Source organism: Ascaphus truei, chromosome 15 (assembly GCF_040206685.1).
Source record: "Ascaphus truei isolate aAscTru1 chromosome 15, aAscTru1.hap1, whole genome shotgun sequence".
Taxonomy (NCBI): domain Eukaryota; kingdom Metazoa; phylum Chordata; class Amphibia; order Anura; family Ascaphidae; genus Ascaphus; species Ascaphus truei.
The window spans coordinates 45193358-45215481 of NC_134497.1; the positions used below are offsets into that span (position 1 = coordinate 45193358).

The 22124-nt window shown below is 37.8% G+C and overlaps 1 protein-coding gene across 1 annotated transcript in view; it reads right to left on the reverse strand.

Annotated features, from left to right (window-relative positions):
* Window positions 1-823: 823 nt before the first annotated feature.
* The window catches only part of LOC142466894 (uncharacterized), a 58904-nt gene continuing 37603 nt past the window's right edge, over window positions 824-22124 (reverse strand). The window contains exons 4-5 of the mRNA XM_075572486.1: window positions 5867-7217; window positions 824-2745 (exon numbers count right to left, since the gene is read on the reverse strand). The gene's annotated coding sequence lies outside the window, so the exon portion shown is untranslated. The remainder of the gene's footprint in view (window positions 2746-5866; window positions 7218-22124) is intronic.

Here is a 22124-nt window from a genome sequence, read left to right on the forward strand (position 1 = left end):
TGATGAACCAATATACAAATAAATGTCTCAGGGTTAACAAAAACATGCTTCAATAAAAATACCACTTATCCATAACATCCTCAATGAAATACAATGCTATTTCCGAAACAAATCAAATGTAATCATCCAATCTAAATCATCAAATGCCAATCCAAAGCCTCAAATGCCACTTAATACATTGCATTTACATTGTATACATAATGCATATAATGTAAGCAACATGTAGACGCTGCAAATCAATGTTAACAATACAATATTCCAAAGAAACTAGCATTACATCAAAAGAAGTATACAATGTGTAAATAAATATCCTCTACTGCATACGTAGGGACCGTCTCCGTACTCGGATCACACCTCCGGAGGCCTTTCCCACTGTTACAGCCCTGGAAAAGTACGAGCAGCTCGGAGGAGAAATAATTGAGTCTGACACCAGTGTGTGTCAAAAATCTCTCCTGTTTATTAAGGCGTTTACAGTCAGGTTATATAGGCGAGCGAAAACAAAAAGCCAATACATGCCAAGTTCTATTTCCCTTATTTTATGCTTACCCTAGATATATCAGATAGAAAATTATTTATTTGGAAACTCCCGCACATCTCATGATTCAAGATTAAATTGCTGAGACCGTACATAATTTCCCGTTTGTGCCTTATTTGGTCAATACTTCCTTTTACAGTTCATAAGTGCAACCAACATTAGATATGAAAAAGGGGTAGTTAATATCACTAAAAAGCATAATGGAAGTGTTAGCATAGATCATTATACAGCAGTCAAAATGGAGTCCCCCCTGATATATACATTATCAGTCCCTCCTTTTGTCATAACAATGACAACTCCTAGGGTGCAGGGGTCTCGTACTGGATTTGCATATTATCATAATCCACTAAAGGATAATCCACTAAAGGTATCGGGACACTAGTGGATGGTATTCTAGAGTCGTAGGTTATGGTTGCGGGACCAGGAATAGGGGCGTTAATGTTCAGTGAAGCATACGTGTGGCTAACTGACTTAACAGATGGCATCATAAGTTTACATAAAGCTGAACACATGAACTTGCAGCATGTAATAATAACAACTAATATTACAAACATGCAAATTATAAATATCAGTCCCAAAACAATTCTCTTTCCCTCATTCTGTCATGGGTTCATAACCTAACAACTACTATATTGTTTTTGATATTGTTGATATACTTTGTCGTACTGAACTAGTGGTGCAGGTTTTGGGGGTCAGAAGAAAATTAAAATATATATATGGCCACAGGAGTTCTTGTTTGTAGAGAGATATATATCGGTGTGGCTGGTATAATATCTTTTCTGTTTACCAAGTTGACTATTATGACAAAACCCATTACCAATTTCTAAATTACTATTCACACTGCTCTTCTATAACTACTAGCACATTATGGCGGCTAAAATTTGTGAAAATTGGTGGGGGCTAATTTCTACCGGGAGCGATTGCACAAATATCCATCTTGCACGCATCTTTCATACTGCATTTATTCAGAATGGCAAAACAGCAGAATGGCTGCTATGGTAAAAAATGGCTGACTTATGATCCTTACCTTGTGGCTGACACACGCCTCTGGGTGACCTCCCACTTTCCTCATAGCCTCATATCCAATCTTCTTAGTCCCCTCTTATTCTTTAGAGACAGTCTATTTAAAGAACAGTTAACCATTGCATAGTCCTGCTTGACCAGGAGATTGTCCAATTGTGCCTTGTCATTCTTTTTCGGCCATTATATCGGCACAGTTGATTTCTTCTCGGTCTCTTCTTCTGGGGGACTGCTGACATCACCGAAAAGAGGCATAGCGTCAGTGGGGGTGCAACGCACTTCTTGATCAAAGTTTACTGCATATGACACATACATAGAGAGTGATGAGTAGGACAGACACACACACAAAAGCATCCAATAGCTTCGCTTCCAGAGAACTAATCCAACCACCAAGTCCCAACAAATCCCATCCGTCATCTCTACCTTTAAACACTGGACTATTTTCCCCAAATAACATGAACTGTTCTAGTTGCAGGGTAATATTCTATCTTTCCTCCTATCACACAGTCAATAACTTCCCTAGGGCAAACTCGTATTTCTACACCCTTCGTAACCAATTTCTTATAGATGGTTCTACAAATGTCTTATATCATATTGTCTTTTTCTCAAGGGGTTAAATATAACACTCATTTTTCCTGGGGTGCAACCTATTGAATATAGATAGTACATTGGGTTACATTATATATAAAATATGGGCTTTGTTTACTAGGATTCCATTGTGTGACAAAAGGTGTGCATATATGCTATACACAAATCAATAAAAACAAAATAACAATTACTAAACAAAATATACCTGTTCCTACCCTATCGTCTTTGTGTGCACACTATTTACACAAACCTAATAGACTATACATTTATAATTAAAATAACAAAACCTGTAAAGAAAAAAGATTATTAAAAAGTTCAAAGTTCATATGTTGAGGCCTGGAATTTTGGCTGTGTCTCTAGGCTTTTCCACTTTGGATACGGTGTAGATTGAAGCAACTGTGGGTGGTGCTGGGATAAGTTTCATATGCGTAACGTGGATCCAAAAAGAGACCTCTGCCATTTTATTTGCTGTAATGGTGATGAATAGCACTTTTAATAGTAGTAGTAGCGCCTTTTCATCTGAGATGAAGAACGTTCTTGCGTAGGAAATGCTTGACCATTAACCCATCTCTCGTAGGTGCACTTTCAACTTTGACATGTGCCTAGAGAGACTCAAAAATATATTAGTTGCATACAATACTTACTAATTGTTTTACTAAACAGTCACTGTGGTCTTGACTTTGCTACAATCTAAATTCATTAAAATTGGTGCCTCAGCTATTGCCAAACCAAAAGAAAAAAATGGCTCAAATAATTCTGTATAGAACTCCAAACTAATCACTTGTAATATAATTTCTTTGAAAAGTGCTGAGCACACTGCCAACCTTAAAAGGCACTCAGCATTATTCTTAAAAATAAATAAATAATAATTTCAGATTTCGTTCATCCCGGGCACTAAACCATCTAACTTCTGGGCATAGACAGCTATATGATAAACAGCAATAATACCCCTCCTTTGTTCACATAATTTTTTATATGTGAACAATATTACAGAAAGGATAACAGCATTCAAAACGTAACTAACCATTGTTGCTCGATTCTGTAGCTAAACTAACCTGAATCCTTTGGGTATAAAATTTGCATTAAAAACCCTGAAAACACTACTGAATATAAATATAAGCAGCTATTGTCTTCTGACAGAAACATCCTGTAATATAAGAAATTATAGACACAGATTTTTTTTTTTTTTTTTTTCCCGGATTGGAACAAGCTTGAAATAACTTTCTGGGCATCCTGCCAAAACCTTGGAACAAAACAGATAAGAAAAAAAAACTGTTAATTACATTGCAATATAATTTGGGACATCTTAAAAATGCAGCTCCTCACACGGCCTGATTACAGAATAAAGTGTGACACATAAAAGAAACAAAAATAATACAACAAAAATTACCAAGACAAGGCAATGCAAAACTGTTTGATCCTGCCCGCAAACTATATTAATAAAACAGTTGAACCTAATTTGTAGCTACAGAGCTTCGGGGTTAACTTTCATGTCTCAAATGTATCTCCGCACATTTTTTCAACTGGAGAAGGGGGGCTGTCTGGGCTGCTATTCTGATTCTCTCTCTCCCTCTCTCTTGACATGGAAATAGAGAAGTTGGAAAAGGATGTCTTTCTGGTTTTAAGAAATCATCGTCTGGCCAGAACGAATAAATCCTCAAAATATACCAGTGACCGGGCTGAATTATAATTTTTTTTTTCTTTTTTCTCACATTTGCCCATTCTTTGTCCTTCTCTCAATAACCAGTCAAACCCTCCCTTTCCCATTATTGATTAGTTTGCGTTATAGTGGGGGTGTTTCTCACCTTTAAAATTTAAACTTAACATGAGCAATTAATTATGTTCTTATTTCAGAAACACTTGCAAGTACCTAGATAATAATTGTATATATACAATAAACCGACATTCATATTATTCAATGCACATAAAACTTTCACATAGTTAGGATTCACTCAGATTATACAAGCACACAGGGATTACTCAATCAACCTTTTTACCATATTTATAAAATTTAATAAAACATTCTGGGGAAAAACTAATTTTCCTACCTTGAATTTACACACAAAACATATTTTCCACTAAGATTTACAATACTTGAGATTCTCAATACTGGCGGGAAAGACCCGTCTGAATTTAGACAAAAATATTCTACTAAAAAAATTCTCTGGTTCTCTTCTTAGGGGCTGCACTGCAATTACTGGCAAAATATTCTGTCTCTTTACAATTATAACACTTCCTGTCCTTTCTTTTCCTTTGCTTTCTAAGCTTCCCTGCTCTTTTTTTTCCCCATTCTCTACCACAGTAGCAATGTCTGACAATCTTTTATGCTTCCAACCAATACACTTCCTCTACTTTCGTCCCAATTTCTGCATGTAAACCTTTAAAAAAAAAAAAAAACTACCTCTATTAATGGTCTTGTGCTCATCTCTACTTCCTCAATTCTTCCATATGCCTATATTATCTCCAATAATCAATCGGCAAATATACTTGCTGTTTCCTCTTTATTCACTTACGTTATGTTAAATATAAATACAGCAGTTATAACACATTTTTTTTTTTCCTTCCTCTTTTTTTTTTTTTTTTTTTTAGCTTTGTTTGACAGACCTGCATATGCCTGTGCCACAGTGTCAGTATCTGATTCTGATAAATCCTGTGACTTTTCCCTGTCCCGTGAACGGTCCCTGACAGGGGTTCATTCCTGCCTAGAGTCCGTCTCTTCCCCATCCGTACCGATCTGCCTGGCAGGCATATCAATAGGGAGTGGTCTAGGGAGCCTATTGCTTCGGGTTCCCCATGAAGCCATAAGAACTTCTTTATCGGAGACTGCCTCAGAGCCTGTGACCTGGGAAAGGTTAAGGGCTCAGGGTTTTTTTTTTTTTTTTTAAGAACAGGGACACTGGGGTAAATTGGGGCTACCTATGGAAATGGTAATTGTCCCGATGCCATAGGGGCAGGGGGCAAATATGCATTTTGAGAGTTACTGTATATATATATATAAAAAAATTCAGTTGGCAGAACTTAAAAGATGCAATTTTGACACAGGCTGCAGCACATTCCTTATCTGTTTTAACACATTTCTTGTTGTTATTGTTAGTCTTGTACTTTATTTTTTTGTCAGGCTCACTTCCAGACAATATTTTACTTTATTACCCATAATTAGCTTATAATCAAAACTTATCTTAATGCAATATAACTTTATCTAAATATACTGATATAGGGTCCCAAAAGACAGTCCAGTATACAGACAGAACTTTATAATTTAACCCCTTGTTTTACAGCGGGGACTTAAACATCTGCTTAGTAGACAGGATTCTATACCTGCTACTTGCCCATTATACAGACAGGACATCCCTATCATTTACACAGTACAATTCTCTTATACTTTAAAGATATGTCTTATATACTTAAAATACATGCACATGCACAGCAATATTCCCCCACAAAAAGTTTTTTTTTTTTTATACTTTTCCACAGTTGCCGTAAGAGTATTTCCTGATATTCACAGATATCTCTAAGCAGGGACTCACCCTGTCACTATACTCAGTCAGGATTCACTCTTTATATCCTTGACTCAGCCAGGATTCACTCTTTATATCCTTGGCTGTGGTTTTAACTATTAACCATATAGTCTATTTCGTCCAGTACGGAGGTAATCTATAATAGGGCTCTAGATAAGGGACACCGGGAGGATAATATACAGATAAAAATGTATCTTGTACTTACCCAACCGTTGACGCCTTATCCCCGCTTTCTGACACCAAATGTAAATAAATATCCTCTACTGCATACGTAGGGACCGTCTCCGTACTCGGATCACACCTCCGGAGGCCTTTCCCACTGTTACAGCCCTGGAAAAGTACGAGCAGCTCGGAGGAGAAATAATTGAGTCTGACACCAGTGTGCGTCAAAAATCTCTCCTGTTTATTAAGGCGTTTACAGTCAGGTTATATAGGCGAGCGAAAACAAAAAGCGAATACATGCCAAGTTCTATTTCCCTTATTTTATGCTTACCCTAGATATATCAGATAGAAAATCATTTATTTGGAAACTCCCGCACATCTCATGATTCAAGATTAAATTGCTGAGACCGTACATAATGTCCCGTTTGTGCCTTATTTGGTCAATACTTCCTTTTACAGTTCATAAGTGCAGCCAACATTAGATATGAAAAAGGGGTAGTTAATATCACTAAAAAGCATAATGGAAGTGTTAGCATAGATCATTATACAGCAGTCAAAATGGAGTCCCCCCTGATATATACATTATCACAATGTAATCCAATAAAGTCACCATCAATCAATTTGCATACATTAATTACATCCCAAAACAATTAAAATAGCATCCATACCAATTACACAATTAACTATAGGAACCGTTAAAGAGAACAAGTTACCATCATACAAAATAGCAATAGGAAAAAATTGGGGAATGACCCCCGTATAGACCTGGGGCTACTAAACCAAGGCTGTGGATATATCAGTCCATAGTAACAGGAGAAAGACACCACTTTGTCATAAGATGCTGCTATGAAAGCTTAGAAACTTCATCAGTTTGAACTAATACAGGGTGGGGGGCTAGAAAATGCCGGTAGAAGTACAGATGGACACATCCAGAGAAATGCCCATAGGACACTACTCTGATTGGCTCTAAGACCATGTGACAGGCTTTCAATGACGTCATATCCGTTCTCCCCCAAGCCTCTGTCACATGGTCTACTAGAGCCAATCAGAGTTGGGATGGAGTTCCCACGCTCTGATTGGCTACCGTACCATGTGAGGCCGGCCATGTTTCTTTTAATGACGTCATCTTAAAGGCAATTGAAGCAAAGCCATTCTGATTGGCTGTGCTTTCATTGCCTTTAAGTGACGTCATCATTTTTTTTTTATCGGCCAAAACACGTGGTTTTCACGGCCCAATCAGGGCCGTGGGAACCATGACGAAAATGTGACGTCATAGGCCTTTAAAAGCCTATGTCGTCTCATTTTGAAGCCAGAACCGAGGAAAAAGGACCTCCGGAAGAAGAAGACCAGGGCGTGGCAGCAGACGGTAAGAAGACCCCGGAACAGAGCCGCAGCTGAAAGAAAGAAGAATACAGATGAAGATGGATTACAAGTAGGAGACCTGTGGATTGTTTTATTATTTTAATGTTTATTATTTTCTGGTTTGTTATTTTATGGGTTCCTGTTCGTGGATTGGTTCGTGAGTAAGCTGTTCAACGGGAGTCAGTGAGTGGGTCAAGTAATGGTAAGTGAGCTAAAGAAATGTATTTTATGTAACTTGTTTTTTTTTGCTTTTTACATGTTTGTTTTTGTTTTGTACATAATTTCTTGCCACTGTATGTATGTATGTATGTATATATGTATGTATGTCTAGGGAGATATATACATACAGGGTAAGAAATTATAGTGTTTGAAAAGCTTGCTTTGCACTATTTTAAATGATTTTGGCTATGCTGCTATGTATAGATGTGTGTTCAATGTATTTTATAATTAGATAGATGTAATTTTTGGGCTTCTATGCTGTACTTTAGGTCATGGTTAGGATGCTTTTGTATATTTTAATTTTTGGTGTCCTATTTTGTATGATGGTAACTTGTTCTCTTTAACGGTTACTATAGTTAATTGTGTAATTGGTATGGATGCTATTTTAATTGTTTTGGGATGTAATTAATGTATGCAAATTGATTGATGGTGACTTTATTGGATTACATTGTATACTTATTTTGATGTAATGCTAGTTTCTTTGGAATATTGTATTGTTAACATTGATTTGCAGCGTCTAAATGTTGCTTACATTTTATGCATCATGTATAAAATGTAAATGCAATGTTTTAAGTGGCATTTGAGGCTTTGGATTGGCATTTGATGCTTTAGATTGGATGATTACATTTGATTTGTTTAGGAAATAGCATTGTATTTCATTGAGGATGTTATGGATAAGAGTTATTTTTATTGAAGCATGTTTTTGTTAACCCTGAGACATTTATTTGTATATTGGTTTATCGTGTGTGTGTGTGTGTGTGTGTGTGTGTGTGTGTGTGTGTTATATATATATACTAGCTGAGAGACCCGGCGTTACCCATGCGTTAAATTTCCCGCTAGAAGGGGGGGGGGACACAGTGGACAGGACGGGGTGGACACAGTGGACAGGAGGGGTGGGGGGGACAGTGGACAGGAGGGGGGGGGACAGTGGACAGGAGGGGGGGGACAGGAGGGGGACAGTGGACAGGGGGGGGGGACAGTGGAAAGGAGGGGGGAACAGTGGACAGGAGGGGGGGGGACAGTGAACAGGAGGGGGATTGCTTAAAATTTCCGGGTCCCTCCTCTCCACTCCCCCTGTCTGTTTGTCCGCTCCCCCCTCTCTCTCCGCTCCTCCCCCCCCATGCGCAGCTCCGGTCCCCACCCTAGAGTGTCCCACACACACACACACACACACAGTGACACACACACACACACACACAGTGTGACACACACACACACAGTGTCACACACACACTCACACTCTCCCATACACACAGTGTCCCACACACACAGATATGTCACCTCTCCGTTTCCCCCTCCCTCCCACCTCGCAGCGGCAGGAGGAAGGGGGGTCCTTCCGGGCACCGCCATCTTAGCCACTCGGCAGCTGCAAGAGGAAGGGGGTCCTTCCGGAGGCTGCCTGCCCACTGCCTGTCCCCCCGCGGGGAGGGAGGTGACTTAGCGCCGGGGAGAGAGAGACAGAGAGAGACAGAGAGAGACAGAGAGAGACAGAGACAGAGAGAGACAGAGAGAGACAGAGACAGAAATGTTAAACCCAAATATTTATTATTATTAATTATTTGGGTTTAACATTTTCCCCAGATAAGGATTTCGACCTTTTCTCTACTACAGTCGATTTGTTTAAATTTATTAGAAAACTTTCATTGAAAAGATTTTTTAAACAGAAAGAAATTAATGTAGAGAAAACTATTGAAATACCCAATACAGATAACGGTCAAGATGAGGGAACTCATATTAAACTCTTTGATATAAATAATCAGCTTACTTTTAAGGAACATTGTTTTTTTAATGATATGATGGGATTGCTAGGAGAGAACATATTACCGAATGACCCCAACTTGAATTTTTTGGGTAGGAAGCCCTCAGGATTACACAATAAGTCAAAATTCAGTCCAGACAATGTAAGAGGTACAGCCATTGAACTGTTTAGTCAAGCAGTACAGAGAGATTTACTCTTCTTGTCAAAGGGTATACAATTTACTAAACAACCGAACAACCGTGACAATATACATCCAGAACTTAGAAAAGCGCTATCTACCCTTAAAAATAATGAGAACATCGTAATTAAGAAAGCGGATAAAGGGGGCGCGGTCGTAGTTCTGGATTATATATGTTATCAAAGAGAAGCCTTTAGACAACGAAATGACAAAACATATTATGAAATTTTACACTCTGACCCCACAAGCAGATTTCTATATGAGCTGAATGAGTTGTTAGAAGTTGGTAAAGATCTGTGTCTTATCGCCAAAAGAGTGGGACTATCTGCACTGCTTGCATCCGATTATCCCCGTTTTTCATCACCTGCCTAAGGTACACAAATCCTTAGACTCACCACCTGGGCGTCCAATAGTTTCTAGTATAGGGGCACTGGGTGAACACTTATCTATTTACATTGATTACTATTTACAACCTATTGTACACACCTTACCCTCTCACCTATTGGACACCTCACACCTTCTCACATTATTCCAACATTATCACTGGTCCCCAGATTTCCTTTGGGTCACTTTAGATGTTTCTTCTTTATATTCCATCATTGCACATACACACGGCATTTCAGCTACGAGACACTTTTTAGAATTAGACCCATCACTTTCTCCTTTGCACATAGCTTTTTTATTAGATTGTATACACTTTTTACTCACACATAACTATTTTTTATTTTCAGGGACTTTCTACCTCCAGACGTGTGGGACTGCTATGGGCACCTTCCTATGCGAATCTTTTCATGGGTTGGTGGGAAGCGACCCACGTGTTTGGAGATAGTAATCCCTTTCGACAGCACATACACTTCTACCATCGCTTCATTGACGATCTATTGATCCTTTGGAGTTGGACGGTGGAAGAATTGAATTTGTTCATTGATTACATTAACATCAACACATTTAATTTGCACTTCACGTCACATTATCACTCCACTTTCATACATTACCTTGATTTGAAACTTTACGTAGGTCTTTATCAACGGGTTCATACAGATATCTTTCGCAAGGACAACGCAAAAAACACCCTACTACATGCAAGCAGTGCACATAGCCGGAGCCTTATTAAAGGGATACCCTATGGGCAATTCATACGCCTAAGGAGGAATTGCTCCAATTTGGAAGATTTCCATTTGAGATCTATTGAACTAACCAACCGTTTTCTTGCTAGAGGATACAATAAAAACATCCTACAAGAAGCATACCAAAATGCGCTTCAACAAAACAGAGATGAGATGATATGTATATCCATAGAACAGACTGGCACTAGAAAGTCTAAAACTCAAATTAAAAATGATGCTAACAGCTCTAACATGGATGCCCCGTATTTTATCACCAAATTTAGCAGACAAGCAGATGCAATCAGAAACATTGTGAACAAACACTGGTCAATTTTGACCATTGATCCCCTACTTAGAAGCATCACTACCACTAGACCTAGGTTTGTTTTCCAAAGATCACAAACAATAGGAAATATGGTAGCACCAAGTGTAATTAAGAAAAATAGAATAATTACGAAAAAAGAATTCTTTCCTAAACTAGTTGGATGTTTTGCTTGTGGGCGATGTAAAATTTGCAAATATGTTTTAAAGTCCACAGTGTTTACGAACATAGATAACACTAGATCTTATAACATCTCTCTGTTCATTAACTGTAGGACAGAGTTTGTGATTTATATGCCGATCTGTGGGTGTCAAAAGAAGTATATAGGTCTCACGACACGTATATTTAAGCTAAGAATACTTGAACACATGCGACTTACCCTTCAAAAAGATCAGATACATCCTGTGTCTAAACATTTTAGTGTATGCCATGATGGGTCTCTCAACAATTTTAAATGTATGGCTATTGAGCAGGTTCCTGTGCACTACAGAGGCGGTGATAGAGTTAATACACTCTACCGCAGAGAGGCCCACTGGATTTTTACACTCGACACATTAATCCCCAAAGGGTTAAATACGGATTGGGATCTGAAATATTTTCTTTTAATTAACCCATTCATATTATATATTGAATTAATGTGTACTTTTGTGGTCTTTAGCTTCTGCAATCCCTGATCTTTTGTGTTAAGACACTTATGCTATAAAGAGTTTTTTGAGTTCATGCTATCTATTGTTAAGATAAAATGTTTGACAAATGGATCACTGTATGTTGATGTCATATGTTATCTCATATTCATATAGGATATGGATGCCTCTGGTCATTCTCTCTTATTATTTTCCTTTAACCATGTTGTGTCCCTTTTTAATATCTGCCAGTATTTCATTGGAACTAAGTCTATAATGAATTTTTGATACATGCATTTCATTTTTTCTACCTAAGATGTGAATGTAGCATTAATTATTTCAACTGATATGTAATGTCTTGTATTTATCCCTTCACACATTATTTAGACCTGCTATTCCAATGATACTGTGTATGAGGTGACGTAGTGTTAAACCTTTTTAATCAACGTAATTACTACTTGTGATTATCCATTCCAGCTGCTTGTTAAGTGTACAGGAGGGGCTATATATAGGAGATTAACTCACAGTCCCCACTATCCCCCTTGAGAAAGGGCTCTTAGAGCCTGAAACGCGTAGGAGGTGTATGTATTTGTTTTTTGTCTGTCCCTTTTCTCATTTTTATGTAGTTTAAATAAACGTTTTTAAGCCTTTCCACCTGGTGAGCTGATGGTGCATTTTTGGACATTGCGGTCTATTTCCAATCCTTTTCTACTTTTGCATTGCCCCACGATTGGTGAGACGCACTGAGGATCAGAGGGCACGCTATATGGGAGTTGGCGTTCATCATTTTCTCCCTTGTGGACCACACGAAGGAGGGGAGCGTTTACCGGACGGACCGGAAGTGCTCTGACACACTACCGGCACTCGGGAGCTCCACGCTGTTGATGTGAGGAGGCGCAGCTGATTTCGGGACCATCACATCTACATTGCCAGGAGGACAGTCGAGTAGAGAGTAAGGAGCGCTACAAGAGGGATCCACAGAGGTATTCATATTGTTTCTCTGTCACATTCATATCCCAGGTAGCGGTGTCCATTGGAGCTCCTTTACTGTCTGTTGCTGTCCTCAGTGATTTCTTCTATCAACTTAAATTCGACAACCCACGTATTGACTTTCCCTCGTTGCCCACCCCAGTTGTCCATTACATTATATCATTATTTCTGTGACTCTCTGTTTTAGAGCTTCTAGTAGCTTTGCCATTGATGACTTCAGGATCAGTGCAAGCCTGAGCCCATGCCGTCATAGTAAGGGTATCAGGGGGCTTAGAAATCACCTGTTCTCCAACAGTCATGAACGGAAAAGCAGCATTCCCTGACATATCAGTATAACTCTCTCCACAGAAAACACACAGATAAATGATCACAGGGGATCACAAAAAGCCCCCAATAACTGCACTCAAAATAGGTCACACTACCAATAATAGTGTCAACTCAATGAAAGCCAGAAGTAGCCTAACCCATAAATGGGGTCAACCGCTAAGGTCACACTAGAGTGCATGAAAATAATAAAGTTTTATTAAACCAATAATTAAAACCTGACGAATGAACCATAAAAGTACATGAATAAAATTCCCATACGTTGGATGGAGGCAAGAAAAGGTAATTCATGTGTTATAATGCCTAAATAGCAAAAACAACAACAATGATGCTGTAATCAGGTATACAGTCACATGTAAGCTGTGCACAAGGCTGTGCACAAATTTCTTTTTGTTCAATAAAAAGATATACCATCAAATCCAGGAAACAGCCATGGGCACCACATGCGCTCTCCCACCTATGCCAACCTCTATCTGGGCTGGTGGGAGGAAGCCGTGGTGTTCGTGGATGACCATTACATCTATACAGACCATATAGCCCTTTGGTCTCGGTATATTGATAACGTGCTCCTTTTATGGAATGGCACAGAGAAACTTTTGGTAGAGTTCATAAACAAAGTTAACGTCAACGGACATAACCTTAAATTGACGTATGAAGTACAAAAGGAAAGTATCAATTTTCTTGACATTACGATTACGAAACAGGAGGGTGACAAGTTAGAAACTACAATTTATCTTAAACCTACCGCTACGAATAGTTTATTGAAGGCGGATAGTCACCACCCTAGACAATTGATACATAATATTCCTACGGGTCAATTTCTCCGTTTAAAGAGAAACTGCTCTAGCATGACAGAATTTAAGGCCCTTGCAAAAGACCTTACTAAACGTTTCACGGAAAGTGGGTATACTAAATCAGACATTAAAAAAGCCTATCACAGGTCACTTAATACTCCAAGGCCAACTTTGCTTATAGAGCATCCTGGATATGATAATGAAAAGGTACAAACGATACGCTTTATCGGCACCTTCTGTAGCCAGTGGCAATCTGTCCGCCAGATTTTAAACAAACACTGGCATATCTTACTCCAAGATGACGATTTGTCAAAAATACTACAGACTACACCGAATATGGTTAGTCGTAGAGCACGCAATCTTCGTGACCGTCTAGTAAGGAGTCATTTCCAGACAAAACCCACACGTACATGGCTAGGTAACAAACCATGTGGGACATACACCTGTGGTCATTTTAAGGCCTGTCCATCAATTAAAGTCAGTCAAACTTTCACTGACTCAAAATCACAAAGTATCTACACTACCAAAGATTTTATCAACTGTCTTACCACAGGAGTAGTGTATTTGATCCAATATTCATATGGGAAACAATATGTTGGGGAAACCCACAGAACCTTCAAGGTGTGCATCCTGGAACATCTGGGTTCGGTTCGGAATAGACTTGACACTCCGGTTGCCAGACACATAAATGACATACATCAGGGAGACGCTTCGAATCTACGCTTTATGGGCATTGCGCACATACCCTGGGGCCTACGCAAGGGCAACTGGGATACAAAACTGCGACAATGCAAATGTAGGTGGATATATACGTTAAACACACTTGCACCCCATGGACTTAACGAAGGTTTCCTTTTTTCATCCTTTCTTTGATTCCTCAGTATTATTGTTTGGGAAAATATATATATTTTTTCTCCCTGGGGTTTAGAGGGATCCCGGTATATAGGGCTTCGCTATTTACCATCAGCTTAGTAGGTTCCGTTTTGACTCTATAGGCGGATCCGTCAGAGTAATCCACTCCTACACCTATATACTATCCTATATCCACCTTGCGTCTCCTTGTTTTTGACGTTTTTGTGCCTGGCAGCCTACGTGTGCATTATTGTGTACTTTGCTTTGCACAATATCCTGTACATCATTTCACTACATATCCCTTTAAGGGATTCTTTATTATTTTATGTGGGGTATATTTTTGTACATGTCATTTTATTTATTTATTTGTTTTCCCTTTCCTTCCTTTCCCTCCCCTTCTCCCCCCCCCCCTCGTCGATTCCTGAGTTTATTTGTCGCAGTGATACTTAAGGGTTAATATATATCCCTACACCCACATTGCTCTGTACTACCAAGTGAAAAAAAGAAAAAATATAGTGTTAAAAGGCGCCAGCAGGTAAAGGATATATTCACCAACAGGAAGAAAACCGAAATGGATTCCAGACGGTAGAGATGTGCTTAAAGAAAATGCAAAAAAACACAAAACATAGTGTAATACTGTATGTACAAGAAACAAACAACATATACTATACTAATATTACTTAAAAAATATATATCAGCTGAGATCAAGGGTGGTAAGAATTTTACAACATTTAATAAAATAGTTTAAAAACACTGGACATAAAAAACATATACAAATAATACAATTAATCTAAGACAATAATAAGGACAATTAATATGGGACCCGTGTTCAGCTACACCAGGTGGAGTGCCCACTCACCGGACGAAAATGGTTTGCAAGCGGTGGATATATTGGAGAGTATCCCCTCTCTTTTCAGCTCACACAGCCACTGCACAGGAATCTGGGCCAAGATGATAGTTGCACACGCCAGACCGCGTGTGTTTCTCCCCTGGCTCTCGTTTCTTGTCGCAGCTGGTGATGGATGAAAACGCAGCGATTGCGTGCTGCTCACTCAGCTGTTGCACCGGGTTCGGGGCCAAGATTTCAGCTACACACGCTGAACTGCGCGGGCTTACTTCTCCCTGGCACTCCCTCCTCCTCGTGGCTGGTGGCTGGTACACCGCAGCAGATTCGCGATAATTCTGAGTACAAGCTGATGAACAGCTGATTCGTCACAGCACAGGAAGCACCTCCAGGCGTAGTGATTTGAGTCCCACAAATTTACCCTACGCGTTTCGAGAGCGAGCTGCTCTCTTCCTCAGGGGTTCTAAAGATATGACCCATAGTGTCCTCTTATATAGGGGTCCAATTAAGTCCACAAATCACCCTAATTGGTTTCTTGCACATGCGCAATCAATGTTATAGGAAGACTGATGTCCATTTGTCCGCACATGCGCAGTGCAACATAATAACAAAGGAATAACATACAGAGTTAGAATAACGATCTCAGCTGATGAATAAAGAAAAACAATATGTGCTTGTAGCTAATCTATACATAAGCTACAATATGTGACTATACTATAAACCTAACCTACTATATATGTGTACTATAATATATTTATGTGATTAAATATTATAAAATATATATTCTAAAAATGTGTATATAGTGTGAATATTAATAATTATATAAAATGTGAATTTGTGAGTTAATTAATACTATGAAATATATACAACTTATAATAGTGATAATAAATTGGCATATAATGTGCTAATATTATTAATCAAAAGTGTTTATGATAGTGCTTATTTAATAATCGTGATTAATTTAAATAACTCTAACTGAGTGAATTGAAAATGGTGGTATATTAATGAAATTATATATTAAATAATCAAAAATAAAATTATTGAATTTATTTGTGATGCTACAGTGATGGTGCTTGCTTCATCTATCACACATTTTTTGTTACACTTACACTTTATACATTTATACATACAAGACAATAATACATTATAAAATTCAGAATTAAGATTATCTGAAATCACAAGTTTTATACAATAAATTTTATTGTCTCTATGGAAACCATTGATATGAAAGAAAGGAACAAAAACAAGATGGACAAATAACCTTTAGACTTAATTAACCAAAAAGGATTTTAAATTGAAGTCAACGTTGAGGCCTAGTGGGGATAGTGTCTTTAGCTCGTATATCCAATAGGACTCACGTCTCCCCAGTTGGCTCACAGCGTTTCCTCCTCTCCAATTTGGAGTGATAGTTTCAATTGCCATACATTTCAAACCAGTGGGATCTTGATTGTGCACTTGCTGAAAATGATGCGATACGTTGTGCGTTGTTAACCCTCTCTTAATGTTATATATATGTTCATATATGCGTCTTTGGACAGGTCTAGTGGTCATACCCACATATTGCAGACCACATGGACATTCCAATAGGTATATTACAAATGAACTTTTACAAGTGATATGTTGTTGAATAATATAATTTTTGGATGTGTTATTAGATGTATAGTTAGATGTTTTTTTACTATATTTGCACGCAGTACACCTATGACATGGAAAATATCCCTTATTTGTGACTGTATTACGTAACTTTGTTTGTAAGGAAGGGCAGCTTGGGGCTAGTTTGCGTCCGATGTTTGGTGCTCTAGTAAATACAATCTGAGGATGTTCTGGCAAAATGCCTGCAAGTTCTTTGTCTTTTTTAAGAATGGGCCAATATTTTTTAAATATTTTTCTTATATTTGGTGCCATCTGATTGTATTGTGTTATAAAACTAAGATTAGCCGATTTATTTCTATCTTTCTTTTTGTATTGTAGAAGACTAGATCTTTCTATTGCTGCCACTTCAGTTATCGTTTTGTCAAGATCTTTAGATGGATATTCTCTTTCCAGAAATTTTTTCTTTAAATCTACAGCTTGATTTTGGAAAGTTTCAGCACATGAACTATTTCTTTTTAATCTAATAAATTGTCCTTTGGGTATATTCTTAACCCAAGATGGGTTATGGTGACTGCGTGCATGGAGATAATTATTTGCTTGTACTGGTTTAAAGTGAGTTTGGGTTTCTATTTGATTGTTAAGTGCCGAAATGAGTAAGTCTAAATATTCTATAGATGTTGGACTAGAATTAAAAGTGAATGTCAAATTATATGTGTTGTTATTCATATATTGTTTGAAGTTTTCTAGGTGCTCTAAAGTGCCTGACCATATAAAAATAATATCATCTATGTAGCGCCGCCACAGGACCAAATCCGCTCCAAATGGGCAACTGGACCATATATGATGTTCTTCCCAGCTACCCATAAATACATTTGCATAACTGGGAGCGAATTTGGTACCCATGGCGTTGCCACATACCTGTAGATAATATTTGGACATAAAATTAAAAAAATTGTGATTTAAAATAAATTGAATACCAGAAATAATAAATGTTTTTTGATCAGTGGAAATAGCTGGATCTTTGTCTAATGTGTCTGAAATTGCTTTACATCCTTGTGTATGATTTATAACCGTGTATAGAGAGCTGACATCAGCTGTCACAAAATGATAATGTGACTCCCATTGTATGTCCTTAAGGGTCTGCAATATGTGGGTAGTGTCCCTTACATAGGAGGGCAACTGCACAACGTATATTTGAAGTTTATTGTCAATATACTGGGATACTGGGATAAGTATATAACATGTATAACATTAAGAGAGGGTTAACAACGCACAACGTATCGCATCATTTTCAGCAAGTGCACAATCAAGATCCCACTGGTTTGAAATGTATGGCAATTGAAACTATCACTCCAAATTGGAGAGGAGGAAACGCTGTGAGCCAACTGGGGAGACGTGAGTCCTATTGGATATACGAGCTAAAGACACTATCCCCACTAGGCCTCAACGTTGACTTCAATTTAAAATCCTTTTTGGTTAATTAAGTCTAAAGGTTATTTGTCCATCTTGTTTTTGTTCCTTTCTTTCATATCAATGGTTTCCATAGAGACAATAAAATTTATTGTATAAAACTTGTGATTTCAGATAATCTTAATTCTGAATTTTATAATGTATTATTGTCTTGTATGTATAAATGTATAAAGTGTAAGTGTAACAAAAAATGTGTGATAGATGAAGCAAGCACCATCACTGTAGCATCACAAATAAATTCAATAATTTTATTTTTGATTATTTAATATATAATTTCATTAATATACCACCATTTTCAATTCACTCAGTTAGAGTTATTTAAATTAATCACGATTATTAAATAAGCACTATCATAAACACTTTTGATTAATAATATTAGCACATTATATGCCAATTTATTATCACTATTATAAGTTGTATATATTTCATAGTATTAATTAACTCACAATTTCACATTTTATATAATTATTAATATTCACACTATATACACATTTTTAGAATATATATTTTATAATATTTAATCACATAAATATATTATAGTACACATATATAGTAGGTTAGGTTTATAGTATAGTCACATATTGTAGCTTATGTATAGATTAGCTACAAGCACATATTGTTTTTCTTTATTCATCAGCTGAGATCGTTATTCTAACTCTGTATGTTATTCCTTTGTTATTATGTTGCACTGCGCATGTGCGGACAAATGGACATCAGTCTTCCTATAACATTGATTGCGCATGTGCAAGAAACCAATTAGGGTGATTTGTGGACTTAATTGGACCCCTATATAAGAGGACACTATGGGTCATATCTTTAGAACCCCTGAGGAAGAGAGCAGCTCGCTCTCTAAACGCGTAGGGTAAATTTGTGGGACTCAAATCACTACGCCTGGAGGTGCTTCCCGTGCCGTGACGAATCAGCTGTTCATCAGCTTGTACTCAGAATTATCGCGAATCTGCTGCGGTGTACCAGCCACCAGCCACGAGGAGGAGGGAGTGCCAGGGAGAAGTAAGCCCGCGCAGTTCAGCGTGTGTAGCTGAAATCTTGGCCCCGAACCCGGTGCAACAGCTGAGTGAGCAGCACGCAATCGTTGCGTTTTCATCCATCACCAGCTGCGACGAGAAACGAGAGCCAGGGGAGAAACACACGCGGTCTGGCGTGTGCAACTATCATCTTGGCCCAGATTCCTGTGCAGTGGCTGTGTGAGCTGAAAAGAGAGGGGATACTCTCCAATATATCCACCGCTTGCAAACCATTTTCGTCCGGTGAGTGGGCACTCCACCTGGTGTAGCTGAACACGGGTCCCATATTAATTGTCCTTATTATTGTCTTAGATTAATTGTATTATTTGTATATGTTTTTTATGTCCAGTGTTTTTAAACTATTTTATTAAATGTTGTAAAATTCTTACCACCCTTGATCTCAGCTGATATATATTTTTTAAGTAATATTAGTATAGTATATGTTGTTTGTTTCTTGTACATACAGTATTACACTATGTTTTGTGTTTTTTTGCATTTTCTTTAAGCACATCTCTACCGTCTGGAATCCATTTCGGTTTTCTTCCTGTTGGTGAATATATCCTTTACCTGCTGGCGCCTTTTAACACTATATTTTTTCTTTTGTTCTGTTACTGACCAGGGGGTCAGTTTTAGTGTTTAGGCAGCCCCCCATGCTAGGGTAATACCTGCATTAGGGTTACACCACATATATAGACAGCGCTACCTACTCTGTGTTTGCCTCTGTTGTTTCCCCTTAAGGTTAGCAGCTTTCTATATAAAAATATGTCTCTGTTATTTGCACAAAGAGTAAGCAGAAATATTGATATTAACCGTATATTTTCTGATGAAGAAGTTCCAATTTCTGTTGATACTGTTCAAAATGATATACAAGAAATGGCAGATAAATTGGAAAAACTTCTCATCAATGAGAATAAACAATTGTGGGATGCCATTACAATAGAAAAATATGTGGAACAAAAACGTATTCCACGTGGGCTAAGATTATTCAAAAAACCCACAAACGATTTTCAAAGTGAAACATTCATTCTTGAATGGAATCGCATCCTTGACAATTGTTCATTCGAATTAATGCGTCTTTTAATATCTAAACGTAAAGTATGTCTTGAATCATTAGATAAGGAAATAAATGATATGAAGGGATATTTTGAAAAATATAAAGACCACAGTGAGTTACCCATGTTAGAGAGTAGAATTAAAAACAAGATGGATAAATTACAGAATGAAACTATTGCCTCCAAACAGGTAAAGTTTCAACGTGACAAAATTGATTACGCCACTGGATGTTATAGAAATTGGAAGAAATCTAAACAGGATCTTGAAAGATCTAAATTTAACAAAGAGAAATATACAAAAGATTATTCCCATAAAATTCCATCCACTTATAGGAAAACTATTCCCAGTAATACTAATAAAATTATTGTGAATGAGCCAGTGCAATTTGTGTCACCAAAACCTCAAAGGAAATCTCATACACTACCGAGACCCAATTTGGTTAGACAAACATCTAAATCCAATGTGCAAGTAACCACTACCAGTTCCCAAAGTGTACCAATTCCATCTACTAGTTCCCACAATCAATTAGAGAAAGATATGGACAATATCTTTGATCAATATAACCATCATAATAAATACCAACCTCTGATTGATTTAGACAGGGAACGACACCCTACTGCCTCCAGTCGTGAAGAAGAGAGGGCAACGTTCTCTTTTTTAGATTGGAGACAGTCCAAGGACATCAAAAATGCCAAAGAAGCCATAAGGGACTTATTGGGGAGAGATGGGCCCACAAGGGACACACACAACAAAAAACGAAAAAACACCTTAGAGGAACGAGAGGAGGGCGAAAGAATGGAAAAGGTAACAAAACATTAAAATTGAAATCTACACATAATAATATATTCAATATTAGTAAATATCAAGTTACAGCAAAGGAGAAAACTTTACTATCTAAAGGATTATCCTTTGCACCAGTAACCAGCCCTGATAGCTTTAAGTTGTACATAGACATTCAACGCTATGTACGAAAGCTATGCCTCAAGAAATATTTTCTTAGGGATGCATTAACGAGAGCAGATGGAAATAGTCAACTACCCATCCCTGCTGCATCCCCAAGGAATAAAACATTCAAAAATCCATCAACGTTCTTCCCCAAATTTGTGAGTGGTCCATTTGTGGATACATTCGCCCAAATGGTCACTGACGATATTGAAGTTCAAAGCCGTAATTTCAAAATTAAACATGACAATCTCAGTGTGGACGATAAAAAAATCTTATGTGCACTTGAGGATAATGATGCGATTATTATAAAACCTGCTGACAAAGGGGGGGGGTTGGTTATTATGGACAAATCATATTATATCGAAGAATCTCTTAGAATTCTGGGAGATGTGTCCACTTATCAACCCCTCCCCTCTGACCCCACTATTCTATATCAACAATCACTTTGTAAATTCCTCACTAAAGGTTTAGATCAACAAATCATCACAAAACAAGAATTTGAATTTCTTTATAATTTACACCCACGTATTCCTTTATTTTACATTATCCCTAAGATACATAAGAATCTGCAATTTCCCCCCGGCCGACCGATAATATCGGGAATACAATCTTTAACTTCACACTTATCCCAGTATATTGACAATAAACTTCAAATATACGTTGTGCAGTTGCCCTCCTATGTAAGGGACACTACCCACATATTGCAGACCCTTAAGGACATACAATGGGAGTCACATTATCATTTTGTGACAGCTGATGTCAGCTCTCTATACACGGTTATAAATCATACACAAGGATGTAAAGCAATTTCAGACACATTAGACAAAGATCCAGCTATTTCC